The sequence below is a fragment of the Ischnura elegans genome, chromosome 3 (genome assembly GCF_921293095.1).
Source record: "Ischnura elegans chromosome 3, ioIscEleg1.1, whole genome shotgun sequence".
Taxonomy (NCBI): Eukaryota; Metazoa; Arthropoda; class Insecta; order Odonata; family Coenagrionidae; genus Ischnura; species Ischnura elegans.
The window spans coordinates 63,765,765-63,788,818 of record NC_060248.1 but is presented as its reverse complement, the minus strand read 5'-3'; the positions used below and the strand labels follow the sequence as shown (position 1 = coordinate 63,788,818).

Sequence of the window (23,054 nt, the reverse complement as noted above, 5' to 3'; positions counted from 1 at the left end):
ACCCACGATTTGATGGACCTTTGGTAATGCAAGGGTTTAGTATATGTTTATATCATAAATAGTATATATCGTGTTAACTTTTAATCGAAGAGGTACGTACATCAATCGGCGAAAAATAATCAAGAGACCTGTGTTTTGATTTTCTTGCATTCGTTTTGAGCAGCTTATCAGAGAATACAGACTTACTTTTTTCACAACCAAACCAAGATAAATTCTTCCGTTAAACAGTATAATTAAAAAAGGAATCCTAATCAATCAGGCAAGTTAACTGAGAAGGGAACCGAAACGATAAATCGTCCAACATATTGCACTTCAGTTTTTTGTTATCTTACCGTTCATACGAATTGGATCAAAAGAAATAAATTAAGGTTAGTAAATACCTCTTACTCACATCTATAAATTAATAGGCGTAAGCCTTACTTGCATATGCTTCAGTAATACCAAGATAGAGTTATATTATCTAATCATTAGATGACACATTACTGCTAATTTCCAGAATAATGTAACGCCTATAACCATCTTTATTCACTTTTATACTTCCGAGGTTCAAGGGCATATGCTATTTAAATTTATGCAGGCTTGAATTTCATATATTTGCATGAAAATATGTAATTTTAGATGGAAAAATATTTATTTTACGAGTTCCAGTTTTAAAATTTTCATCTGTATTCAAATTAAAGCTCCCCTTGTGGCCTTATCCGTGACTTTTTCGCGTGATCATTTATTATGGCGCGGTAAAATGCAACGGGTAAAACGCATTTTACATTTATCAACCATGCATAAAATTAATATCATAATTTAGATCAGAAAATCTAGTATGAATAACAATTACGGAATGAAATTGGAGTAATTAATCCCCTAGACGAATTTAAAAACTTGGCCTTAAAATCGGTATTGCGTTTTAAGACAAGGGATTTAGCACGTTTAAGTACTTACAAGTGTTTAGATACTAACCTTTCCTAGCTACTAATCCGTATTATGATTGCTCGAGTATTCGAAGAATTTGGTTGTCTCTCAAAAGGTTCAGTATAAAACCAAACAGCGTTGTTGTGGAATTTGCCGCCAATTGCCATGTGTTTCATCGAAGGAAGCCTGGCGTCCTGGCTTCTTCCTATCTAAATTGCGGTCTTGGGTCCGTCGTATCTTAACTGGAACGTGCTGATTACCCGAATGCCCGTCTTCACGGCAGGTGGTCCAGGGTCTCAATATCTCAATCGTCTCGCGCAGAACCGTTGCCAGAATAAATTCTGGGTGGGGCGGGATAATAGAGGGGGTACTTTTCGGGGGATTGAGGAGAGGTAACACCGAGGGCCAATGCCCTATCTCCAGTGGCGGTTTGCCCATAAGGACTCTCGGACGCCGCCCCTCCCAAATATTTGAAAAAGTAAAAAAAATATAAATATCCATTAATTTATAATTATACATCTGATTAATCAAAGCGTTTTTTCAGTCCCATCCATCGAAAGTGTTGGAAAAACACGAAAAGAAATAGCGCGAGAAGTTCGTATTTGTAGCTGTGGGGCGCTGGCCAGAACGTCCCAATCCATCCCCATGCAGTTATATGGAGAGTGGTAGTGGTGGGGGCCGCTGGTGCTATGACGCGTCTAACGTTGTGTCTTATGGAAGTCTTGGGACGTCGTCCGAAAATGCGCAGAGCGACGAGTGAGTTGACATCGCAGCGCAGGCCGGCGGGCGTATAATCTGGCGTCTACATGATGCTGCCACAGAAAAGGGACCTACGGAATCAGAATGGTCACTGTACTGGGTGTAGTTATACGATTTTAATTTTTAATTACTGCTAGGTATTGCTACAGTAAATAAATTATCCCATTATGCTTGCTTTTTTTGGTGTTTGAATTCCGGAACACATAAAATCCAACCAGTTAAAGGCCGTATTGACGAAGGAAAACTATTCTCGAGTATTTGACACAGTTCTGTTATGATTACGAATTTCAAGAACCTTGGGGAAACTAATATTATAATATTCAGGCCGTAACAATGTATTCATATCTTCCCGATGATTAGAAATACGGTACCTATTTTTCAGATAAATTTATCAAAAGACCTGCAGTATTAGGAAAAATCAGTTAACATTCCCCACTGATTTATAATTTAAGAAATAGTTGCGTGCGTGAAAGGGTGAAGGATTAAATATGATTTAAATCGTTAAGCGCGACATTAAATAGAGTCATTCAATTAATGTCATGAAGTGCCGGGTACAATGCACCTTTTGTGTGTAGGTTCATCATTTTTCTAGCCGTCCTTGTTGTATTAGTTCATGTTCACCTAATTCCTCGGCGGCAGAGCGGTAGCTGTCTGACGGAAAATGCCCACTTGGGTCTGATTTAAGTGGCCTCGAAGAGTTCATATCAGTGCGGAAATCCTTACAGCTCCCATCTGTGGCTCAGTCGAGTCGTCTTCTTTTACGATCTAGAACTTATTTTCTATTATATCATGGCAATGATTTCGAAGACACGGTTATTCCAAATGCGACCCGTTGGCGTCTCGTGTGTTTACCACATATGAATAGGGTGCCTTCATAGCTCGGCTCGACTCAAGGAGATGGTCCGTGACGTCCTTTGTTTGCTTGAATGCCTTTGCTGACCTTAAATTCGTCCCTCAGCTGAATCAGCATTAGTGGACCACGACTTCTATCTCCCTTGAGTCGTCCTTATAGTAACGGCAAGACTCTCGGAAAGAACGGAGTGAAATGAGTTCAGACATCATTTTCGAGGAGTTAATTGTGCATAATTGCCGATTAAGAAGTTTCTTAGTGCTGTGTGTACATTCAAGAAGACAATTTTGAATTAATCAACAGTGCTCGTTTTTTTTAAGGGAAATATAGGGAAAATTGTCCCAATTCTGTGTCCAGGCACCTTGTTCTTTTTGGTCGTATTTTTCGTCGGCCTATTTTGTGTCGTCCCTTGTTTATTTATAGACTAGTGCCCTTGCCATGTGTTCAATCAGAAAGAAATTGTTGTCCAGCGCTGATTTCAACGAACGTGTAATTGATCACTTTGCTGGACAAAATGGAAGAAGGATGGACTTTTGCAATATAACTAAAGGCCTGTGAGTATTTCATATTTTGTTAAAAATGTGTGAGAAATGTTTAATTGTTGATTTTAAATCATACTGTATTCAAGAAGCAACGCGAACACCGCCATCAAAGTTTACATCTGCAATAGCAAAGCGCGCGCATTCTAGTAGTGTTTGTTGCCTCGTGGAAGTCAGTGATACTCTCCTCCCTCATCAGGTGTTACAAGTGTCATTGCTACCTAAATCATTGCAAATGTTGTATAGATTTGACAAATAACGCATTATGATTGCAAAATGAACAACAGAAGTGTATTGCGGGCATATCCGCACGAAGAATGTAGACGCTAAAACCTAAAGTTACGTATTTTCGTTTGTATTTGCAAAATATCGCAGCAAATATATTTTTATTCTTCAATATCATTGATCAGTATCATCGAGAGTCCGGACTAAGCCGATCTGTATGACTGAGAGTCTACTGCATTTAGTATTTATTAATCAAGCTTTATTAGGAAAACTAGGTATTTTTGTTGAAAAAAACGGAACGTATGGCATCACAGAATTTAATTCCTAGATTGCCGTAAAAACTTAATAAAATACACGAAATATTAAAAAATTATGACCCCCCGGTGGAGTGCGCCCCCCCTAGCATTTGACTCACGAGCCGCCACTGCCTATCTCCCAAACATTTCGGGAGAGTTTGAACCCCCTGACCCTCCCTCCACTCGACAAGGTCTTGGAACAAGAAACTAATGGAAATATTAATGAGGATAACTCATGTAATTTTCCGATTATTTTGCGAAGTAACCCCCTCGAGACAGAGTAAATATTATTACTCTATCTCATTGGTGTTATCCCTATTGCAGGACCTTAATTCAAACGCAGAGATTCAAATGAGATAAATTTTCTCGCAGAAATAAATCTCAAGTATCTACGCCTAAAAATTACGCCCAAGAATTTGAAATTTTATGTACACCATCCAATCTAATTCAAGACGAGATTTTTTCGATTCTCAGATAAATGAGGGAACATGGTTTGAGATTGTAATATGAATTTAAATGAATCGTGGAGAGTGAAATACGTAAACCTCCTTGCCATGGTTAACGTAAAATAAACATCACTTACATTGATAGGGGTATTGAAATTCACATCATTCGTCCCCTTCATGACCCATGTCGTTATTTCCCAACATGTTCAGTTAACCCGACTTAAAAAACCTTTATCTCGCGAAATTTTATTTACTCTTCTTCATGAAAAGGTTACTTGTTACAGGTAGAAAATGGTTACTTGTACCACTGTGAGGAAGCTCAAAGCAAGAGATATTGATGTTTCCATGAATATATGTAAATGAAACGCGAAAGCCTCCTCGTAAAAATAACGAAGGTCATCGGGAGACGGTGAGTGACAGTTTTCTCTCTTTTTAAGCGCCAATTAAATGGTAAGGTAATGGTAAATGGGTTCTTATCCATCGTGGTAATAGTGAGGCCCTTGTGGACAACAAAATGCTGAGTTCCGTTTTTATTTGCATATATTTTATATCCCCGAAAGAAATAACTTTGCGTTTAGAGTTGCTAAAGTATTTTAAATAATTAATGAATCGGTTTTCTAAGCCGAAAAAGATTCAATTCCTTCTTTCACTTCCTCCAAACTGTGTCGAACCAAGATCCTCTTTATTCATTTGCAGGCCATAAAGCTATGTGCTGAATTCCTTGTTTTAGCTCGTAATGAAATACCTTGGAGGACGAATAAACATCCACTTCACCCTCCAACACTATATGGGTTCCTGTGCGGTACTTAAATGACCTCTGAGCTCCTCCGCCGGTATTTATGAGACCCGCTAGGCACTGGGATCTGTGGGCCATGAATCAAACGTTAAGGAAGTCTACCAGCCCCCAAATTCCCTGATAAAGACCTCGTTAACAGTTTACTACTCCCATGATTTTAGCAGCTCGTGCGATGGGATTGGAGACGATGGGGACAGGCCGAAGGTTGGACCCGCAATTACTACGTAAGCACTGACTTGTTGCCGATCATTCGGGTTCACACTGCTTGATTTTAGGCAGCTGAAGGGAATGGCCTTTGATATGAACTACCATGGAAATAAGAGTTGGCATCTTTTTCGTGAATGCCTACGCTTATGTTTCATAGTAAGGACAAATGCAATATCGGCGACATGGTGAACTTTATCAGAGTAAGTCCAAATCGGACAGTTGGATTACCATTGTGACGTTGTAGAGCAGCGTTCAAATCCCGACGAAGATTTAGTGTAGACTGCTCGTTCCTTGCTCGCAACTCAAGTGCTATGAAGGGCACGTCCATATCGAACTTCCACGCGTCGAATGAGACGTTAAGTCGTGGTCATCTGGGCGCCTTTCTTTGAGGAGGCAAATGCCGACGCCGGGTATCTCTGATCCCTTCTTTTTCTCTGAGGCGCAAGTGACCGACGCTGTCGGTCGCCTCCTCCACGTATCTACCTAACTGAATCGTGCAATCATTTTTTACGCGCATTTATAGAGATAACCACCGATGGGCCAAATAATCACTGCAAATGGACCATTTTAGGAGAGTTTTTACATCGATGTCTCAATTGTTATAAATTTACTATCGTTTTATTCACCACTAGCACGTCCCCTTTTCCGTCTCTGAAGACGTCATTTTGCCAATTAGAGCAAAACGATCGCGTAGGGTGAATATCATCATCATCACTCGTCAATAATCCTTAGATTCGTGCTGGAGTGAATTAGTGACGGAAAAAGCTCGATTTTTGGAGCAATCGTTTTTTTAATCGAGGCGGAAAGTACGAATTTTCAACAAAATCGAAATTGGAACCGAAAGATCGATTAATTTAAAATCGACCGTTTTTAAAAATACTGTTCTTACAAATACATCTTTTTATTGCTCATTCGAAAAATACTCAAGATACATATCTGAGTAGTAGAAAAAAATCCCAAAAAATGTACTAGCTGAATTTGAAAATGTACTAAATCAGGGGTTCCCAAACTTTTTTGTACCCCGCCCCCCCCCCCCCCGCTACACATATCAGCTTTCCATTTTGCAATACCCTATTTCCACGGTGACGTACATACCAACTCCTACTTGTACAAGTACTTGTACTCGTACAAGTATGTGCCTACTTGATACGGTGGGTAGGTAGATTTTTTTTGTTCACTGTTGAATGCGGTAACGCAGAATGGAAAGATTCAATAATTGTACGTATGATGAATATTAAAACAAGTATTACATGAAAAACGGATATAATTACTGATACAAAATTTAAGATTGTAACACAGATACATTTTCAATTTAAGGAAGGTGAAACAATAGGCCTACCTACTTACAAAAGCAAAACATAAAATGTAATTTAGTGAGATGGGTGCGCTTGAATGTTGATAAGTTGACAGAGCCTGGGTTGAGTTGCAGACAAAGCACAGCGTAGGTCACTTTTACATCAAGTTTGTTGCGGTACTTGGTTTTAATCGCCACAAGAGTTGAAAACGCTTTTTCGCACATGTATGTTGTTGAAAAAGGCAAGTACATCCGAACAGCTTTCTCTGAAACTATTTCAAAGATCTGAGGAAATTATTTTTGTAATTTTTTTATTTATTTCATTTGGGTGTCACGCCCCCCCCAGGGGGGCGCGCCCCCCAGTTTGGGAACCCCTGTACTAAATGAATACATGATTGAATTATTAGCGGTAAAAATTTACAAATGCACCCACATTAAAGTTTTAGAGTCACCGCTTGTAACTATTCACTTCTGCTCTAAAATTTTTAAGAAACAACAGATAATTGAGGTGCTTTCTTGATGATCGAGGGTGTTCCTTTTACCGGTCAAGATCGAAGTTGAAAAATTGAGTTTGACTTAAAACTCGAAAATCACGGATCGATCTCGATTTATCGATTTTTGGCTTTGGCTTTTAAAACTCGATTTTCGATCTTAACCGAAATCAATTTTTCCATCACTTGAGTCAACATGGCGTCATTTTTTGCTTTCAATTCAATGGCATTAATACTTGAGGGAATTAAAGGCATGGAAAAAAAGGAACGGTGGAAAAGACTACATGCAGGTTTATAGGAAAAATTAGCGATGCATTATCTGCAGCGAGTACTTAGCGTGATATCCGAGTACCCTAAGGTCAACGCCGAAGTTCGTAAAAAGAACCTGGTGATATATACGGTTTAATTTGGCGTGAAGTTTGGTCGATTTTTAATTGGCGAGAAACGATTTTAGCGAGCAGTGTCGTAAGCATTTGTCTCATGCGCTTTCCGTCCTAATTTTGTTAACTCAAACCAATGGGACTGCATAATAGGAAGCCCAATTCCATCCCATGGAACGCTGATTTTTTTGCCACTTTGGTCGCATTTTAATTGGTTTTCAATAATATCCGCGGCGCGGTGATTAGTACAGTGCGATCTACTTTTTTCCAATATTTTACATTATCATCATCACTGGTCAACAATCCTAGGATTGGTTTGACGCAGCTCTCCACTCAGCTCTCCTATCAGCTAATCTTTTCACTGCTACGCATTTCTTCTCTTTCACATCTCTCTTTACTTGTTCCATATATTTTGTTCGGGGTCTTCCTTTTCCATTCTTGCCTTCCACTTGTCCTTCGACGATTGTCTTCATCAGGCCATCGTGTCTCAAGATGTGGCCTATAAGGTTGTTCCGTCTTCTTATTAAGGTTTTCATGAGGCTTCTCTTCTCTCCTACCCTTCTTAGGACTTCCTCGTTACTAACTCGGTCGATCCATTTGATTTTCATCATTCTTCTGTAGCACCACATTTCAAAGGCCTCTATCCTTGCTTTCTCCGCTGCGGTCATTGTCCATGCCTCACTTCCGCATAGGAGCATACTCCAGATGTAGGTTCTTATAAATTGTTTCTTTACTTCTATATAAAGCTTGTAATTGCGAGAAATAGCGTTGAAAAATTATGAATTTGACAGATCACATCATCATGTACATAAATTTCGGTTAACTCCCCTTACTATACCTTATTTTCCCGTGAAACTCGGATCACTTTGTTCGTCAGCGACGCGAGTGGCGACTTTTGTAAACCCATCTAAATGCGCGGTGGGTGACAATTCATTTAGGGGCCGATTTTAGAATCCTCTTTCGTAATATTCGTGGCTTAAAACGAGAATGAATACATATCGTGATGATAAATAACATAACTCCCCTAAGCTGTGAAGATAATTTTTCGTCGCATGCTAAATCCTAATTTCGTTCGTTTTTGAGTAAACCGGCCGTAAGATATCCATAAAATGATAACTAAAGCTATGCTTTAAGAAAAATCTATCAGTATAGGTATACCTCAGAAGGAAATGAAAATGAACGTATGATTCCGGCTTAATCGTGAGCATTTGTAATTTATCTTCAATGGCGAACAAAAATCACTGAAATTTATCATGATCCGGCCGTCGTGGGAAAAATCAATTTTTATTGAATACCGTCGCGTGGCTGGATGACTCTTTTTCCACGTCAATGAAGAAATTTATGCAAATTAGTATGTTTATATGTCGAGAGAAAAATAATGAAACTCGTTCTTTGCGGTCTTTGATCATTCAGAATCGCTGTCACTCTACATGAGCTACAGGTACTTGACCTTTGGTATAAATCATCCTGGAATGTTTTCTCTCCTGCCGCTGTGGCCTTCAGATGGATCAGAGTGATTGTTCCATGAGTCCTTAAGACTGTATTAAGCCACAAGGCTTACTATTCCATCTAGCATCCATGGCCAAGGGCCAACTCCTACGCTGCGAGTGAGAAAGGCTGACCCTGTAATATTGAAAGCATGACTCGCCCACGTTCACTAATTTCTCAATCCCCGCCAGCAGTCGTGGAAAAAGCAACTAGACATAAAATCTGCCATATTTACCGTATCATTCTTGTTCGGTAGACGTTTTAATCACTGACTTCAATTCTTTAGAATTATATACCGGTGTCTGTAATGCAAACGACATATCAACTGACGACCCTAGAAGCGAATGCATGCAAAGGAGGAAAAGCATGCAATTTTTATTTTTGGAGGTAAGTACAGTTAATGGTTGGTGGGGTACCCAATACTGTTGTGGCAAAGGGATACAAGTGAATCACTGATAAGCATATACATATAGATTGAGCTATTTACTTGTATACCTTTGTTAAAACAATACTGTGTACCCCACCAAACATATTCTACAATTATCTAAAAAAATGCAAATTTCCCCACTTTTAAGGCCCTCAATTATTGAAGCTAATCACCTCGTTTCTGGTCGAATATCGATAGTTGTTGATTACCGGGGATTATCTAATGCCATTATTATTTATCGAAATTTCGATTTCAGGTAGCTATTATTATTCTCTGATTCATCTGAAGCCCACCATAGTGGGAGAGAGAATATTCCAGGGTGATTTAGATAAAATTCCAAGTACTTAGAGCTAAAGGAGAGTGACAGCGGTTCTAAATCATCAAATAGCTGAGAGCGTGTTTTGATTTTTTCCCTCGACAGATAAAGAGACTCATTTGCATATTTTTATTCATTGACGCGGAAAGAGCCTTCTTGCTAGGCATGGAGTATAAATTAATATTTTCCTATGGCAGCCTATCTCTCCTCTCTAATATAATGATAACATTATCGATCATTAATGTTGACACGGAGTCTGTTTCCGGCATTGCTAGTTAGAAGACGTTTGGACGAGATAGTGGCTGAAGGGTGTGAGAATTCTTAGCCTGTGTATGTAATACTTTGAGGACTTTGGGTATTTGGCAAAAGAAGAAGGGTCGGAGGCTTTATAGACGGGAAAGTTAAGGCTAATACGGAATTGAAAAAGAACGAAATAGCGTGAGGAGATAAAACCCTCAGCCATGGGGCGCGGACTGAATAATTCTGTTTCCAGTGTTGATAAGTAATCGAATAAAAGAAATCGGATTACTTTTGCAGTAATTGGTACTTGCAATTATTAATTTTTATTAAATTTAATTTTTACTTGTAATTTACTCCTTAAGGTGAAAGAGGAACCGTTATTTTCCACGCGATCGTTACTTGCTAGTAATCGACGATTACTTTACTGATTTCACTGATTTACCCTGACCTACATATAATTCGAGTCCTTGAGTACCTTTATTTTCTTGTGTAGATTCAGCCAATCTTATGTTGTGGCCTACTTATGACGGGTACAAAATATGACACCACTTGTGGTGATACAGCGTTTATAATTACATGTATCGCAAGTGAAATTGCAACTTATGCAATTTCTAAGACTCAATTATTCCACATTTTACACCAATATTCGAAAATTGCCAGTTTTTCTCTTGAGTAGACAATCCTACGAGGAGTACTTGAAATTGTTACTGTAATTTTATTGATTACTTTTTTAAATCAGTAATTTGTACTCGTAATTGATTACTTTTTTCAAAGTAACTGCAATTGATCCCAGTTACTTTTTCTCAGTACTTAACCAACAATTTCTGTTTCCATGAAATGGAAAATTTTCTGCTAACCGGAGGGTTACTTTGATTGAGTGATTGAAAAATATTCGTATTTCATCCCGTGCGTCTCCTAGCTCAATGGATTTTTTTAATGCTATTACTAATGTCGCTGATCCTAGTCCCGACTGGGTGGACCTTTCCTCTGTCTGATTATTAGTGCTTGGGTACAATGATCCCAATTTATGAGCTAGGATCGAAATGGTCAAAAATTCTCTCGAATACGAGACACCATTAGATCTATTATATCTACTTACAGCGGGAAATTCAAGCATAGAAGTTAAGTAGCATTTTATCAGAACTTGCATTTGGAGTATGCTTCTCTACGGAAGTGAAGCATGGACAATGACAGCAGCGGGAAAATCAAGGATAGAGACTTTAGAAATTAGGTGTTACAGAATAATTATGGGCATCAAATGGATCGACCGAGTTAGCTACGAGGAAGTCCCTGAGAAGAGTAGGAGGGAAGGATGGCCTCATGAAAATATTGATAAGAAGATGGAACAACCTTATAGGCCATATATTTAGAAATGATGGTGGCATGATGAAGACAATCGTCGAGGTACAAATCGATGGCAGGACGGAAAAGGAAAACCTCTAACAAAATATATGTGGAACATATAAAGAAGGACTTAAAGAGAAGAAATACGTAGGTGTGTAAAGATTAGCTGATAGGAGAATTGGAGAGCTGCGTCAAGCCAATCTTAGGATTGTTGACCAGTGATGACTATGATTATCATTGGCGAATTCAACGTTGGCTTTCATCGGAGCCATGACATTAGGTGTTTTTACAGCACGATTGCTCGCTTCAAGTGAGAATTCCGCCCTACAATGGCCTTTGTGAAAACTGTCATCACTGGTTATCTTTAAAGGAAAAATTTGGGTCCCAAAACTGTAATAGGAGCGTCAAAAGTCGTTTAGCTCCATGGGAGCCTCTCGTTAACGGTGCCACTGGATGGTGAGGCTGATCGCGCCGAAGGACATAATCCCTCTCATATTCGTGGCAATTTAGTCGATCGGCCTCGTGAGCTAAGGTCGTTTCGCCTGCCAATAGCATGCAGGGGTACCAGCTGCTGGGGAGTATTGACCGACCACTCTACATACTCTCGTACTTCGACCCGAACCCATAGATGCCGATGATCAAGGCGTAGAAACGGATGCGCCCACTTTGATTTACCGTTCCCCTTAGTACATTTTTTTCCAAAGATGCTGATGGTGGATTCTGTCCTCCGTAATCTGTAACATTTTCGTTTGGTAAAAAGCCCTCTCCACAAATATGCATGCATTAATGATACATTTTCAGGGTCTGAATCAGTAATGGAGCTAAATTGGTTAAATTCGTTTTATGGAATCTTCTTCGGTTAATTTTAACGCAAATATTCTATTGCATAAATTTTTAAATGAGTCTATTTTTAATTTATAGAGTTAATTGTTTTTCCAAAATGAAAATTATAAAAATGTGGAATTCCAAAAACATTTGAAATGTTTTCCGTTACTATTAAAAACCTAGACTTTGCTCTCCAATCGACAAAGTACTTTCTTCGCCAAAAATGACGGAAACTAGTCATAGCGTTGAAGTTCGAGAATTCTAGCTAGTGCAATGACAAAAAGTCCAGAATGAAAAAAATACAATCATTCAAAAATTAGGAGAAACTAATTGAGTTATATCAGCAATTGTTGTGTGTTGTATATATTCTTACTTAAATTTTTACCCTCAGAAATGTAATCAGTACTAGAAATATCTTCTGTTTGTTCTGAAATAATGATTACTTTGCTAGTTCACGCGCTAGTCAATACAATCCAGGGTGATTTCTTAAGCCTGAAGCTCCCTTCCTATTGATGGGGAATTGATACAGCTGTTTGAGCAATTACTTCCCAACCCTGTCCGGTTTACTGCTATTAAGAAATGTTGGATTGTAACTAGAAATATATAAGAACAAGATTGAAAATGATAATTATTATATTTAAGTCACTTATTAAAAATGATTAAATATTCAAAATTTTACTTTAAAAATTGTAGTATGAAATAGAGGTTTCTCATAGGTGTTAACACCTACAATTGCTTTACTCATTGTAACTCCAATCAGTATCACACAGGATTACATCATTGGTGGTCAGGTCAATTTATGATTATATTAATTTTATTTAAATAATCTAGTTATTAAGTCACCCGTTAATATAAAAAATTAAATTAAAGAATACTTAAGTATGATAGCCCCTTCCCTTCAGTTGACTAGGATTTCAGCAGGAGGCACGCGCTGATATGGGCAATTGTCGGTATTTTAGTTCGTGCATTCCAGTTAATTTCTTTTTCGCGATGTGATTCAACAGACATTAAGCCAGAAGATCTGGAGAGAAATGGAGATTATTGCGTCCATTCGAGAACTTTAAAGATGATTTTAAAAAGAAAAGAGTGAAATGGATATGCCGCTCCATAACTGTAGGTCGCGACCCGTTTTCCTAGACGGACATGAAAGGCTTCTGTTCCATGTACGGTTTCCTATGTTTGGGCAGCTTAATGGGGATCAATGGAGGGACGGTTGTGTTTTGAGAACGGGCTTAACCAATAGCTGCCGTGACGGATGTGTTTCATGTGATATCTTTCTCGTCAGCGAAGCACAAGAAGGGATTCCGGGATGAACTAGAGAGTGCGAGAAAGAAGGGTTGTCGAAGGCAAATCGGTTTTTTATCTCCTTGAACCAGTTATTTACTACCAGTATTATTATTATTATTATGAATATTATTATTTTTAATATTGTAGTCTACAGATTAAGGTAGTTTCCCTTGGTGTCCTTAACCCTCATATGGATTTACAAAATTAGTTACGTCGTTGGATTCTCGGCGCCGCAGCGGCGCCGCGTCTTTTTTTGCTATTATCTTTCAAAGTTAGCCTAAATTTACAAATTTTCTGATTGATAATGGTAAATACATCTATCATCTTTATTTTTTACCGTGTTTTGCTAGATTTAAACCCTTATTGTTGAAGTTATAACAAAAAAACTTGAACGCTGCATTCCTTTCCATTTCTTGCCGTAATGGTCTTTATTTCAGTTCCCTTTTTTCATTTTCGAGTGAAAGTTTTTATTTCGTGTGTAATTGTTGTTTGAAATATTTTTCTGAAATGCAGAGCTCGACAACCTCCGTTTTTTAATGTTTATATTGTTTATATTTTTATGCATCTAAATACTAAAAATGATGACCGAATAAAATTCGTTTATGACTATATGACATCATTTTGCTTCTCTGCGTCCACCCATATGTTATATCTTTGCATTGTATATAGAAGGATAAGTTATTAAACATTAATAATAGAACAGATGCAGGTTAAGTGAGAACAGACGAGTGTTACTTTCGTGGTTTTTACAAGATTCTGGCGATCAAGACAAATCTTACGAATATTCTGGGAGCTTATTCCCTGCAATGAAAAAAAATCAAGGCTTATGGGTTTTGAAATATAAATAATATGGGATGATAAGCGACTTGTCAAAGAACCCAACGCTTCTTTGGAGTTGGAGCTAGAAGAGTCGGTACTCTTTTCCTACCACGGAACCCTATTCCCCCACTGGGGCGTGTAGCCCACAGGGAAAGGTTTCCTTAGATATGGACGGGTAAATGTTTTGCGTGGGAGTGCATCAGATTAGGTTTTACTCCTCTATTGGTGGAAAATCCAAAAAAAATAAATTCTTAGAAGTATGCGCTATTGGTGGTAGGGGAGGAGGAGCAGCTGCCTTTTTTCTTTCGTCCAGCTCTGCGTGAGAAAGTGATGAAAGAATGCTCTGGGGTGACAAAAATACCCTCACTTTGGAGGGACTTCCCTTACATTTTCTTTCCGTTTCCTTTCTTAGCGTTTCACTGACCCAAACATTGAGACTGTCCATACCTTCCCACTAAGCTCCCTTATTCGTCATTCACCACCTTCTTCCCCCCTCCCACAAAACTTGATTGAACTTCTCTCCACCCTAATGACCCACCCGAGCTGGACCTTCTTGGAATGAAGGGAGGGCCACCGCGGGGCGTTTTGACAAGGCTTTTGTTCCCTGTCCCTCATGCAGCTTTGGAAGGATGAAGAAAAAGCAGGCTTTTGTATCTAATTGCCTCCTTGCACTCCCAACCTTTTTCGCGATAAGGATTTTCTACTCCTACCTGTCCTAACGATCTGGGTATTTCCCGATCCTTGGCAGTCGACACACTAGCACCCCTTCACCCCAAAACAACCTCCTGGAATTCCTTCTCCTTTCTCCTCCTCACTCACCCCTTTACGTTAGTAACACCCCCAGTGCATAAAACATCTGTGCATTTCAGTACACAAAGAAACGAGAAATATCTTCACAAATTTTCACCTCACGGTAAATTGTCTTTTCACCTATTCATAACGAAACGATTTTTACCATGTAAAGTCTAAACCCATCGTTAGGAAAGAGAAATTATTTTCTATCACACAAGTAGTTGGGTAGTTATCTTGTTTTCACCCCAATGGTAAACTGTCACGTCATCAGTAACTCTATAAATGCCAGCAATTTTGTATAGACTATCGTAGCCGCAAAGGGTTTTTTTTCGAATGATGGTACAAGGCATATAACAATAACTGTGCGATGTGTTCTTCACAGTAGTCGGTGAAACTTCTGAATCTCCTGGCAAGTTACAGTTACTCATTCAGCGAGAAATGTTCACACAACGGTGAGAAAGCATTATTCTACGAATTCGGATAGTGCATTGTGTTAAATTTTTCTTAGAATTGCTGCTTGGAGTAATTCTAAACAGAGTTACTCTAGGGTTTACCCTAAGGTGACTATCACCACGGCAGGTACGTGGACGCGGAGCGGACAAGGTGCCCAAGCAAAACTAAGTCGGAGGCCCATGAAAAAACAACTTTGACTAGCTATGAGTTTTTACGAATAATTCTTGTAAAAAGATGAAGTTTTGTCAATGAACATCAAAACGAGGCAAATATTTTGATTCTTAGCTAAAATAGAAAGCAAAATTGGTATGGTAATATTTTCCTTTTGTTTAACAATTTCATTTGTTTATAATGTTTAGAAATATAAATAATATGATTATAAATATGTTATAGCATTTCATACGATACGTAAATGCTTTGACATTAACATTGAGAGTGCAGTCAACGACGTAGTGACGAGGAAATACTGAGCGCCGCAGCGGCGCCGAAAATCCAACGACGTAACTTTTTCCATTAGAGGCCAATAAAATGTAATCTATCAACACTTTGCTAACAAAATTTTGTGTGTAGACGTAGAAAGCAGAAAAAATAGACTACTGAAAATTTCAAAATGATTCATTGGAATGGAAAAATTTTACACCACTTTTAAAACCTCGAGCGCCGCTAAGGCGCAGTGAATCCATATGAGGGTTAAGAAGCACTCTGGGAGCCTCACCTTCCTTCAAGCACTTCCCCTTCAATTCGCAATAAGGGTTAATCCCTTTCATTCTATCTAAAAATCGTATTCTTTTCCTTCCTCTCCTTCGTTTACCTATAATTCTACCATCTAACACTGTTTTCAACATCCCCTCCTCGCTAAGTACTAGCTCCATCCAAGTCTTCTGTCTCCTCCGTATGTCATCTTAAAGCTGCCTCTTCTCAACCACTTTATCCAGTACTTCGTCGTTCCTCCTCTTCTCCGTCCATTAAACCTTCTCCGTTCTTCGCCACACCAACATCTCGAATGCCTCCAATCGTCTCTCGTCCTCCTTAGTGTCCACGTTCCCGCACCGCAGAGAGCTAAACTCAGATCAAACTCTTCACTAACCTTATCTTTAAACTCTTACATAACGATCATCTCAGAAGCTCCTTCCTGTTCATGGACGTCTCCTTTGCTAATGCAATTTTCTTCCTGATATCTTTACTACTCTATCCGCTATTGACTACCGTAGCGCAGAAATATTATATTGAATGAATAAAAATTTATTTGGCTTAAATCGCAATTTTAAAAGCAATAAAACCTCAAAAATATAGTGTACTTACATTAAAAACACACGTGTTATGATAACGAAAAAGATTACGAATTCATGAGTTACTGTAATATTCATCCCGAAATACTGCTGGAAAAATAGTTATTTCTGCAGTAAAGCGATAAAAAAGACCTGAGTACCCTCGAATTTCTTATTTTTCTGTGTTTTTGTTACAATCCTGTACTTTATGCATTTATTTGCATTTAAGTTACAACGAATATTTCTCTTTTCATTTCACCTCATTAAATTTTGCTGAAATTGACAGAAAGAAAGCGTCACCATCTGTTTCATTTCGGTTTATTAAATTATCGGCATCAGTTGGAATAATTTTCCGGATAATCCTCCGCTCCGGCATCATAATCCTCTCGGCTTTCGTCAACAGGGCAAATATTGGCGCTAAAAAAAAAGTTATTTTCAACTAATTTAAAAAAATATGGAGTGTAGATTTTATTCCCAAAAATATTAACTGGATAAATAGTTAAACTTCAATATCATTTTTTTAATTAATCCAGGTTTAATGCAATCTTTAATTCGAGCGGTGACAGGTCACTATAATTTTTTTTCACTTTAATACCCGATGAGTAGGATTACTCTTTGTCCTACAAGCGAAGATTATGTCAGTATGTGACTTGTTAAATGAAAAACACTTCATTACTTACACAAAAAACTTTAAAAACTGCTACCGGTTTCGGCTGTTACGCTAATTTCAAGTACATAAATAATTTATAGTAACAGCTGAAGCCGGTAGTCATTTTTAAATAAATTTTGGAAGTTACGAAGTGTTTTTCATTGCAAATATGGAGCCCTTCCACAACGCACAAGCTTCAAGTTCCGATTTAATTAAGAATGTGACTTCATAATTTTCCCCTGCATATAAGTATTCAAGTTAATGGCAAATGTCAATATGTCAGATGTCAAATACCAATTACATTTTAGGTAAAACCACCCTCAGAAACGATGCCCTAAAAGTATCTCTCTTTTACCATTTATTATCGACCAAGAGGCAATTCTGTAGAATTAATCTGAGACCAAGTTGGGTATTGAAACTCAGATAATTTCGCTGTTTCGTAATAAGTGCTGCGTTCAGCCACCTGACGAGCGCACTTGAACAACATACCTGATTCATTGTTTGTCCTTGACTAAGGCTATTCAACTATAGAAATCAGTTACGGTATTTTATCGTAATCTATTTCCTCATTTTTTGCCATTGGTCATATTGCATGATTATGATTTACAAAAGGTCGTCGGAGTCACAAGGAACAGTCATCTGTCATTTATCTTCATGAATGAAAAATATTGATAAAATATTTAAATAAATTTGTAATTTCTGCTTTCCCCTTATAATTCGATACCAGTCCACCTCGGAAATTTTGGCATTCCTTTTATGAGCCACCATTTGGCTGTCAATAAAATTTAGATGCAATTTTCCGCGTGAATAATTTTTATGGCTAATTGTGAATAAAGTTGGTTCATAAGCGAGCAAATAACGGTAAGGTTATGATGTTGCAGATGAAAAATATGATCGATCAAGCTGTAAGAATTGTTCGTATGTGTAATTTACTTGATTTAAGAAATTCAAAGGGGAATTTAATGGATCACAGCGGCATGAAATAGTCAAACGTGCCTTTTTACTATAATGTGCTTTTCCTATTACTCGTGCGTAAATACTTATATTTGAAAATATTATAAAACAGGTAAATATCGAATCATTAAGGAGGAAATTTACGACGGAATCAAGCACATTTGCTGTGAAACGCAACCGTTAAGCTATAAATACAAAGAATTGTCTCTGAAATATACTTGATGCGTGACAAGATACTTCTGTTACCACTGATAAACAAAATGAAGTGTAAAAAAGCGCCTTTGAAACGGGCGCGGAGTATTTTTGAAAGGAAGCATGATCGGGTAAAATTACCGAGGTATGTACATACATGTTAGTTTGTACGCAGTGCTCACTTCATTAATTTAATAAAATTCATTCATACGATGCAAATAGATTTATGGGCTGTAGCATAATTAGGGTCAGTAAAACAGTAATTGTAACAATGATTACTTAAAGAGATTAACCGGCTCTACTGCATGAATAAATATTATAGAAATGCATAGCCAGTATTCCTTTTATTCTTAATCTAGGTTGATGTAGGAAGCAGCATCAAGATTTATGAAAAATTTACCACGAGCATTGATGCATTTAGCACAATAGAACGACATGAATGTGGTAATACTCGCTCGCCGTATTGGTTTTCTATACCTAATGACCATTAATATCAAGCAAACTCTAATTTATAATAAATCAGACGAAGAACTATGCATGCTATCAAATACCTTCATAAAACGAAATCGCGATGGAAATTGGATTTGAATTTTAATTATGGAATTCATTATTATTTATTCACTCCAGTCAAAAATATCGAGGGTCAGTACGATGAGCATATCAATTTGGAGGAAAAATACGGTCGATTACGAATCTTCAATAATTGATGTCAACTCTCATGAAAAGATAATTTAGAGCATTTGTAACATGTATTTGTCAAAATATAAATATGCCCGTGGGTCATTATCGACGTCTCGATCAAATTGTGTTCATCATGAGCGACCATCAACGATCCATCAACACTCAAGCTTCCTGACAAGTAAGAGTTAAATAAACGCTTACAGCACGAACCATGTAAAGGATTTTATTTTAAAAATTAATTTTTTGCGTGAAATATACGAATGTGTCGCTGAAATGGTGAAACCAGCCTAATTCAAATGTCAATAACAAGTTTGTGGTCGACGGTGAGTGATATTGTTTGGCCTTGTCTCCGAGGTTGAAAACATTTCTGAAAGGGTACGAGTCGTCTCCTTGAACTACTAATTTCTTCGATTTAAACTCAAGAAATTAATCCGATGGCTGAAGCAGCAGTTGATGAGGGCCGCGTTTGCAATAAAGGCAGACTAAGAGGAGAAGGAAAGGCACTTGTGTCCGGTCATTGAAAAGGATCTTCCCCGAATAAGAGACCCTTTTCACCGAAATTAAAAAAAAGGCTGGAAGGAAAATAAAAACAAGTTTGGGACCCTGATTATTATTTTTGTCCCCTGTAATGTCTCCCCCTTTTCATCTTCGCCCGAGGGTTGCCTCGTTATTTTTCTATAGGGTCATTCCGCCCCTTAACAGGGTCGAGTTGGGATCGGTCATTTGGGATGGGTGACCCACAGCTGAGGTCATTTGTGCCATTAAGGGAAGGTGAGCTGATTTCGGGGATAGAATTATTAGGGTCCTGAGGGAAACTCAGCATCTAAATCAGTCTTCCAGAAAGGAATACCATAAGGGTCCATATGAAAGTTTATACAGATGGCGGTAATATATTCTAGTTTTTTTCGTCTGGCGAATATAGAAATACCACTGAATATCTACGTCTACTCCGGAATTAATTCTCCAGCTGCTGAATGAGTAGTTGAAAAATCAGGCACCAACCCAGTCATCTCGTGTTATATTGCGAATAGAAAGCCATGCCAATTGCATATATAGACTGCGAAGAAGAAATAAAAATCTGCCATTTAAGTGTTTGTCTTAAATCCTTTCTTCATCTAATGAAGCGTGTGATTTACAATTTTCTCTAAGAAAGAACTAAGGTTTTTTAAAAGGTAGTAAGATATCAAGTACTAATATTTTTAAAACGATCCCACGTACACCAATGCTCATTTTCTCCCAGCTGAAAAAAATATTGCGTGGAATATTTCTAGCATATCATCGCTTACGTAAAAATAACACATTATCTAATTTCGTGTTGAAACTGCTAGGAAAATGAGAATTTAAAGTTGTTCTGCAACGCACTTGATGATACATGTTGACTAAATCATTAAAGTAAGGATGCAAAAATTTCAACCGCTAGGAAACTGGATAAAGTGAGGAATTCAAACCAGGAAGAAAGGCAAATTACAACGATAAATTCATAATGATGATCACTGTTAATTACAACGACATTTAAACTTTACACCGAAACATACAAAATATCACCATGCGGCAATGGCTGGGGTGGTTTGAATGGGCCGAGGTGGATTCGCGAAAAAAATAGTCAATCAATCGGCATCCGATTAATGAATTTTGTTGACGATTTCCTAAAAACCAAATATCGTACATCAAGAATCCTGAGTTTAGTGGATACCATAGTAATCGAACCCGAATTGTAAGAACTGCAGTATATATTTTGCCATCACAACAGTAAGGACGGTAAGGAAAAAAAAACGTTTTCACCGGAATTCAAAACAAAGTCGAGCATAAAGAAGAGGCGGGAAAACGTTTTAGCCAAATCAGGCGAGACATCATGCAGGAAAGGATGACGGAATGAATGAGGAAGTCAACCAGCGGAGGGCGGAATGAAAGGACTGCGGCGAAAAACGTCGTGCTGGCGACGGCAACGATAAAAAAAGAGGAAGAAAAAAGTTTTTCGCCAAATGCGTATTTAAAAAAAAAAGAAATACCGTGCAGCTACAGGCGGGGAAGTCGGAAGGGATGAACTTCGGGATGGGGACGCCCCAACGGACTACTTAGTTGTCATTTGTCCGAATGTGCAGCATAAATATCTTTAATTTCACCACCCAAAAATATCACCACGCAATGCATTCATTGGAAAGTAAAAAGACGGCTAGGGAACATAATAATAATGGATGCATTTATTTGGGCGAGTTTGAGACTAAAAAGTACCCTATTCCGCTCAACCCCTCGTTAGCGTCAATGCAAACATATGTATCAAACGGTAAATAAAAATTTACAATACAGAAATATACAATTACAATATACACTATTAGTGAAACGTCAAATAAGATAAACAAGTAATGTATACGGAAATTTTGTTGAAATTTTTTTAATGGAAAAAAACATGAGCATAAGGGAATAATATACTTCAGCGAAAAAAAAACGCTGCAGAAAAACGCCCACATGAGAAGGGAAGGAAGGGATGAGGTGAGAGATGAACTCACGTGGGATGTCAGGAGATATCCATTTGAGTAGCAACAGTAAGCAGCAGCTTCCACCAGATGCACCCGCAGTGGACCCGTTCGGAGCCTCCCTTATTCCTTGAATCGCTTCCTTCCTAGGACTCGGGCGCTCCGTCCGCGACCACCCTCGAGCGAGCACTGCGGCTGCGACTCCCCGCTTCTTGATCCCGTGCTCAACTCCCGTCGGCCGCTCCTCCTCCTCCTCCTCGCTGCCCCCGCCGCACCCCGCACGCACACAAACACCCTCACGACCCCTTCCCTCCCCTCCCTCCGCGCTCTCAGCAGCTACGGAACCCCTCTCCAGACCCTTCACAATGCTCTCCCGAGCGGAGGGGAAGGAGGAATAGGGCCCCGCCCCTCTACCTCCACCAACACCTCCGCACACTTCAACCTCTGGGGCTCTGTCTCTCTCCCCCTCACCAGTAGCCTTCGTGCACCGTCCGGCGAGGACGCGGCGCGGCACAGTGGTCCGGATCGCGAAAAAGAGGGAGAAAAATCATATTTTTGTCGGATCACTTTGAAAATTGCATCCCTTATGGCGTTTTATTTGGCGTGCTATTTTCATTTCTGCTGTTAGTTTTACTAAAAACATTAATATACTTATTTACATAATTTATATTGTCAATGCGATTTTCATGGAGTCAAATTTTCAAGAATTCAAGCCGAAAAAAAAATTTTGTCCGCCTTTTTCCGGATCCAGACCACTGTGCGCCGTGCCGTGGTGACCGCCACGAGATGAGCACATGTGTTGTTGGCACGGGAGGGGCAAGAGTCGAGAGGACCTCCCCGGCCAGGGACGCGTGCCGTAGCTGCAAGTGTTATTTTTTTGCCGACGGACTTCCGAGCGGCGGCTCCGTAGCCAGCCGTGGCGGCAAGGACGACGATGCCCCCGCGGCGCACTCTGCCTCTCACTCTCCCGCAAGGACCTTGCCCTCCCGGTCGCAGGCGGAAGTTGTTTTAGGGACGGGCAAAAAACGACTTCCCCAGTCTCTCTGGATGTCTTCAAAAGGAAAATGCGGGCAGCTTAGGTGTACGAAATAAGCGGTATGAAACGTTAGTTCAAGATCTTTGTTCACTCCTTTAACAAATCTCTTGAGGCTTCTTCTGTTTCGCTGGAGGTCTTCAGAAGAAAGAGCAGGCTGGCTAGGGGTGCGAAATTTTAAAGACTTTTGTTGATATTGGAGTGGGAAAATAAATATCTCACGACCTCCTCAATTTCGCTGGAAGTCCCCAAGTCGCAAAGAAAATGACGTGATTTTTTGGGGTTCCAGATAAGCGGTAGGATGACTATGAGACTTCCGCGCTATTTGGACTGCCGATGCACAGTTTTGAAACTTGTCTTTCTGGAAGTCTTCGGATCGCAAAGGATATGAAAGCCATTCTCGGTGGTTGCAATGGGCTATGGGAAGAATCAAGGCTTCCTCAGTAATGGACCAGGAAAGGTTCAGCCTTAATTTTCCCTGGAATTCTTTGTGTCACTGGCGTAAAGTCGGCCGTTCCGGCCTGTTAGGAGTCCGAGCTACCTCGGTTTCAGTACTTATGAGAGCTATTTAGAAACATCTTTTACTCTAGCTGAAAATCTTCTAATAGTAACGGCAGGAAGGG

General features: G+C 39.0%; 1 protein-coding gene across 1 annotated transcript in view; it reads right to left on the bottom strand.

Annotated features, from left to right (window-relative positions):
• The window catches only part of LOC124155923 (ubiquitin-conjugating enzyme E2Q-like protein CG4502), a 74,134-nt gene extending 52,524 nt beyond the window's left edge, over nt 1-21,610 (bottom strand). The window contains exon 1 of the mRNA XM_046530147.1: nt 21,432-21,610. The gene's annotated coding sequence lies outside the window, so the exon portion shown is untranslated. The remainder of the gene's footprint in view (nt 1-21,431) is intronic.
• Nucleotides 21,611-23,054: the final 1,444 nt, after the last annotated feature.